A 6,761-nucleotide genomic window follows, 5' to 3' on the forward strand; every position below is an offset into this window, starting at 1 on the left:
AGAAGGAGAAGGAGAAGGAGAAGGAGAAGGAGAAGGAGAAGGAGAAGGAGAAGGAGAAGGAGAAGGAGAAGGAGAAGGAGAAGGAGAAGGAGACGAAGAAGACAGCGACGGCGACGAAGATTGGAAAGAGTGGGGCTGAGCTGAAGGAACTGTTCAGGATGGAGGAAGCATTGGCATATTTGAGGCCAAACTTGAGGGATTGAAAGGGGTCATGAAAGCATTGAATGCCCAGCAATTAAGCCTCATGTCGGCACTCCCCAATCTGTGCTGATTTAGGACATTGGTGACATTGGTGTAGCAGAAGCTCAAGAGGGCTTTGGTGTAAAAAGACAGAGACATGGTGTGCAATGTCATGGTGCTATGTGTGGTGGAACTGCAGATTGAAGAACTCAAGCTGGTGTTTGTGACAGATGAGGGACCATGAACACTGCAGAAGAAATCTGCTCTGGCATTGCCCAGATTTCTCTGACCCTTCCCCTCTCCTCCTTTTCTGAAAAATACCTCCCAGAGTTCATGTCCCATAGATGATGCTGAGAATTCCTATGGAGTTCTAATGGGGTGATGTTTGTTGACACAGCAAGTGCCAGAAACTGAGCTATGTTCTATTTCTTCCCCCCACCCCCTGCCGCCCACTGGCTCAGCCCACCCTGAGGGCAGGGCTGGCACGGCATGTGGTGCCAGGGATAGAACCACAGTCCCCTTCACCTGCCTAAAACTGGCGCTTTAGCCCATTGAGCTTTCTCACCAGCCCCATTCTATTTCTTACGTGCCCTCCACTTCCCTTCATCTGCCCAACTCATCCACCACACTGTCACTCTCCGAGCTCTGCTACCATCACAGTGGCTCTGCCACACCTCACACTAAATATGCTCTAGAAGACTGGACCTGTCTCTCCCAAGCCCAGACCCCCACAATGGTCTCTAAATACTTAAAGGAGTCACAAAATCCCTGCCCTCCTCATGCTATTAAAAGAAGGACTCATCACAATAATCATAGTAAGGGCCGGCAGGATAGCTCAGCGGGCTAAGTACCTGCTTAGGCACGCACAGGGACTGGGGTCAACTCCAGCACCACACGCCATGCCATCCACACCTCCAGGCATGCTGAGTCAGCCACCGAGACCAGGTGTGGTGGTGCACACCTGTAATCCCAACATTGGGAAGGCTGAAAACAGGAGGATCACTAAGAGTCTGATCTACGTAGGGAGACCCTCTACCAAATACATAAAAATTTAAAAAAAAAAATCATAGTAAAGAGGTACTGGTGTGTCCCACTCCCTTTTCCTACAGCCCCATTTGAGAAGCTAGGTCTCTAGAGTAGGGACTTGTTCACACCCACTTGTCTGCATGCCCTGATGCTTGAGGTTTTAGATCTCCCTTAAGCCAGGACCCAGGCAGGTCCCTGCTGCCCAGACACCCACTTGAGTGGCTTGCTCCAGCCAAGCAGTCAGTGAAGGACCATATTGTGGACCCCATGACAACATCCTGATGGAAAGAATGAGTCAAAGGGGGCCCTGTACCAGGCTTCCACTGGACTCGAAAGAGCAGATTCTTCAGCATTGCCCAGGACCTATAGGCATCCGTAAGGAGGGGATCTGGGACCCTGGTGGTCACCTTCCACAGTGGTGGTAGTGGTTAGGGAGAATACCAGTGCTTCATTTTTCAACAAATCTTGCACAATGCCTGCCTGCATGTGTTTTCCCTGCAACTCCTCCCTGTGGCCCAAAAAGGCCCAGACCTGGTGGTTCAGGAAGGCATGCCCTTGATGCTTCAGGGCAACCCCCTCCTGGCCTCCCGTCCTTGATATCTTCTGGATGAGCAGCTCTGTGGAGCCCACTGCCCAGCACAAATGTACTCCTAGGGCCATGAAGAGGATCTGTACATCAGCATGATGCCGCGGGACATGCAGACCAACTGCAGCTGCAATGCCAGCTCCCATTTCACCCACACAATCCAGCAGAAGGATCTTCACCCTCGAAGTCCTTACCACCTGAAGAGCAGTAGGGTGAACACCCAGCTTCATGTGTCCTTGTGGTACCTCAAGCAGTGAGATGGCGCTGTGAGGCATGGACCTCCTGCTGGAGTGCTTCACTTCTGGGGTCCCAACACCAGACACCACATGGCACAAGAAAGATGGGGACCTCCCATCTGACAAAGCCAAATTAGAGAGCTTTTACAAAGTTCTGTGCACCACCATGTCTCAGAGGAAGACGTTCCCCAGTGAGATGGGCAGAAGCCAGCACGAGATCTCAGTGAGAGTAAATACGGGCTGCTCCCTGCTGCTCCTGAGAACCTACGCTGGCTCCTGCAGAGGATGGGAGACCGGTGTGCAGAGCCAGTGTGAACCCCAAACCCCCTCTCCAGAGGATGGTCAGTGGGGAGCCTCTAACCCAAAGCACAAGGCGGTCAGCGACGCCATCGTCTTCTGGGACATGCAGGTCAGCAGCAGGGCCATATAACAGCACAGCACCACCAATAAGCATGGCTACCTGCTGGCCAGTGCCCTGTCAGGGTGCTGGGCATCCCACCTAGGAAGCTATCTCCCAGGAACCAGCTCATTCCAGTGATCCTTCACTTTCAGACATGGTGGAATAGCTCGTTCCTTGGGTTTCTCATTCCCACCCTCTGATGGGCAGGAAAGCAACCTGCAGGGTGGCAGCTACCATGTTTATGTGAACGGCAACCTGGAAATCAAGGTGATCTGCCAAGAGGACCAAGGCATCGACCCCTGTGTTCAACCAACATCCTAGCCAAGGCTGGAACCAAGTTCACCTGGAGGCCAAAGCCTCCTCCAGGATCACCCAGATGCCTGAGGACCAGGAGGGGCACCAGGTGGAGCTGGAGCCTCGCAGAAAGCATGACGCTCACCGAGATGCACCATTTCCTCGCTGAAGGACGGTGAGCTGCTCTACACTGGAAACAATATAAAGAAACAAGCAGCTCCCTGACCTTCTTGGGCATGGCAGCGTGAAAGCAGGGCAGCTACACATGGGACTGAGTCCAGCACTGAGCTGGACCAAGAGCCGGCCAAGCCTACCGCACTGTTCTCACTGATCAGACCCAAAGGACAGCTGGACCAAGCCCATGAGTTAGAGCGCAGGGTCCTGCCTGGGTGGAGTGTGAGGCTGAGCTGGAGTCCGCAAGGTGATAACAACAGTCCTGCCACAGACTACACTGTGCAGTTTCAAAAGGACCAGTTCCAACTTGGGGTCTGGAATGGACATTCCAAGTTCTCAGGCAGTGTCAACTCAACTGTCCTCCATCTTTTCCCTACTGCTGGTTCTAGGTCATTGCCATCAGTAAGGTTGGAGCAGATCCACCCCCAGCCTCCTGTCTGAGCTCTGCTACCATTAGAGCTGCCCCTGGGTGATGTAAAGGAAGAGGGGATCAGCAAGAACAACATGGGATCACATAGACACTCATGAATGCCACCTCTGCCTTTGGCCCCAACCTGTGCTACACTGGCAAGTGGAGGCAGAGAGACTCGAGAGACCTGAAACAACGTGACAGTGTGGCACTCTCCTGATGTGGTAGAGCCGACCCCTCACCTTGGGCCCTATGAGATCCAAGTCAATGCTGAACACAATTTTGGGAAAGGCCCAGAGCCCGACATGCTCATGGCTGCTCTAGAGAAGATTGTTCCCAGGCTGTGCCCACTGACACACAAGCAGCACAGTCATCGCCAGCAACAGACCCACATCTATCCCAACCTGGTCCAGGGCCAGCTCCAGGGGTACTGGGTGGGGAGGCCCCTCCTGATCCTCTAGTAGGACAAGGGGTAGCAGAGACAGGGCACCAGGCACTAGGGATATTTACTGGATCCAAAGTTAATTCAAACTGTCTAGGAAGGGCTGTTCAAACAATACTCACAAGAATGTATGTATACACAGTCCTGGATCCCATAACAACATAACAGGCGCATGTCCTGAGAAATGCATCCACAGACCATCTTGTCATTGTGTCAACATCAAAGTATGCTGATACAACCCCCTGGTGTAATCTATCCCTGAGGACTGCCTCTCAGTGCAGTCAGTAGACCCAGCCAACACCACTACAAGCAACTGCTACCAGTGTAACACAGTATACTGTTGTACAAGAAATGCTGTGCTACAGTAGAAGGATTCCCCCTTCTTAAAATGAAGGAGCAGGAATGGTGAGCTATGGTAGAAGTTGAGGGCGTAGTGAAAGGGGTGGGGAAGGAAGGATCAGGACCTGAAAAGAGCAGCATCAGGGCATCAGAACAGAGTCCACTGAAAGAGACTTTGCAGAGAAGAGGGAAGGTAAGCAAGTGGCCAAGCAGACAACTGGGGAGTAGCTTTTCAGGCAGAGGTACAATTGAGGTGACTGTCCCCAGGCAGGACATGCTGTGTTCTGGGAACAGTAGGCCAGTATGGCAGAAGCAGACATGAGTACACGAATCAGAAAGAGAGACTGAGATCAGAGCGGAAACAGGAGCCAGAGCAGGTTCTCCTAACTCAAAACCTCAGACTCCAGAGCCAGGAGGAGCTCAGAGACAGCGATATAACCAACCGCTTGCCAGGCAGAAGAGCAAGCCAGGTGGGCAGGGTAGGGCAGACTTTACCACATGGCACTGGGATGATACTGGGGTGCTGGACAGCCCTTCTCAAAGCCACTCCTGCTGGAGTGGACCTCACCTGGGCTCGGGCAAGGCTGCTCTCTCTCCTCCCTTTGGACTCAGCACCCACCTCTACCACTGCCTCGTCTTCTCTTCTTCCTCCTGCTCCATGACCTCTACCACTTCTTCCCACTCCTCCCCCTGTTCTCTTCTTCCTTGTCTGAGATGAATACCACCAGTTCTAGCTCCATCTCCACCTCCTCCTCCACCCCTCCACCACCATCACCTCTACTACCTATACTACCTCCACCATCTCCTCCTACATCACCTGCACCACAAACACTTTCACCACCTCCCACCCAGTGTCCTGGAGAGAAAGCTAGGGTGACCACAACTGCTGGGCCAGAGGTCTAGTCCCTGAGACTGCCATTGAAGGACTATCCACCAGAGGGCGGAGACACCACACAGAGCTTCAATCCACAGAACTAAAAACACAGGATTCTGTGGGCTCTGGGTTGTGCACTGCCACACACTCTAAACTTGCACCAGTGCACACAAGGTCCACCTCCTACCACCTCCTACACCCTTTACCTGGGTGTCTCTTTCTCAGTGCCTAGAGTAGGAGGTAGGAGAGCCCACCCCCCAGAGAGATCCTTCTTCAGGGTCCCTTGCCTGGGTTTTGAAGGACAGGAGAGGACAGCATAGGAAAAGGAAGGCCTGGCTGGTGGCCCCATGCAATGTGTGCAGTCACCAGGGTTGCCTGCTCGTCCTCCCTAGGGGCTGCTCTTGCTCTTTCCTTGTTATTTGCTCTAGAGGTTCCCCAGGGGCTCATTTGGAGCCAGGGAGCTGGGCCACCCAGGAAAGGCAAGGGAGAGACTCAGGCAAGGGACAGAGGAGCCCATGGTGACTGTGAAGCAGTACCAGGATAGAGGTGCTGGTGAAGGACGTGTTCCTCACAGCCCCATTCACAGGGGTATCCCTTCAAATGGTAACCACCTCGGGGACAGGGAAACAGATGGTTCAGGGACTCTGGAAATGCTCCTTCCTGCCCCATGAAGCCCCAGGATGGGACCCCATGTGGACTGTGCCCACAAACCTGCTCTGCTCTAGGCCTTCACTGGGAAGTCCATGAAGCCGGGAGGGTGGCGCTGCTGAGTCCCCTCCTCAGCCCTGGGTGAAGGCGCTATGTGCCCATTTCACACAGCCTGGACTTGGGCCCTACTCAGGAGAGCACAAACAATCAAGGAAGCTGCTGTCCTGAGCCACTATTGTGCTCAGGGACACCAAGAGCCAGGTCTGGGAATGCAGGCAGAGGACCAGCCTAGAGTCTGTACCCCTCTACTGTGCATCCCAACCCTTCCTAGTGCTCCTGTGAATGTAGCCTTGCTCCCTAAGTACAAAGCCCCAAGCCCTAGCTCCTGAGGAACAGAGGTCAGTGGGAGTCCCAGCTGGCCCTGGCAAGAGTCTCCTCCCTGAACTTTGGTCCGCTTGCTACCTGGACACTGGCCAAGAATAAGGCTTTTCTTGTCCTGGTCAGACTTCCTGGTGGCTGAGGTTGGGGAAATCCCAGGAGCTGAGCTGCCTCTGCCCTCAGGGACTCTGGGCCACCAGGCCAAGGCAGGCATCTGGGGCCTCCTGAAGGCAGCAGGGCTAAAGGCAGGGTAGGGCTGGGGGCCACTCGGGAAGGTGTAGAGCTGTAGCATCCTTCAGAGGAGGCGCTGGGTAGTTAGTAGGGCCTAGGTATCCCACAGGATAAGGTAGGGAGCAGGAAGATGCCCAGGGGACTCGGCGTGGTCCTGTCACCTTCTTTCTTCTGATGTATGGCTTTATCTCTGTGGGCCAGCTCAGTGAGACTGAAGGTTGTGGCACAGTGGGCAGCAGCGTGGCTGGTGGCTGGGAGATAGGAGAGATACATATCCATCAGAGGCAGAGGCAGCATGGGGGCTCTGCAGCCCAGCAGGAAGGGATCATGACTGGCTGAGGTGAGGGAGGAGGTGGCCGGGCCCATTGCCCCTCATGCCAGACAGCCACAGTTACTTCTCTTCAGAGCCTGCTGGAGTGGGAAGGGAGAAATGGAGAAATGAGGATGGAGTGAGAGGTGTCCACAGGACCAAAAGCAAAGACTCCGCCCTCTGGGCAGAGAGGCCAGCAGGGAGCTGTGGAGCATCGGTGTATCACTACAGTTC

The 6,761-nt window shown here is 54.1% G+C and overlaps 1 pseudogene; it reads left to right on the top strand.

Annotated features, from left to right (window-relative positions):
- LOC101565070 overlaps positions 1–3,766 on the top strand; it is a 17,300-nt pseudogene extending 13,534 nt beyond the window's left edge.
- Positions 3,767–6,761: the final 2,995 nt, after the last annotated feature.

The sequence above is a fragment of the Octodon degus genome, unplaced genomic scaffold, assembly GCF_000260255.1.
Source record: "Octodon degus isolate 3935 unplaced genomic scaffold, OctDeg1.0 scaffold00032, whole genome shotgun sequence".
In the NCBI taxonomy this organism is placed as follows: Eukaryota; Metazoa; Chordata; class Mammalia; order Rodentia; family Octodontidae; genus Octodon; species Octodon degus.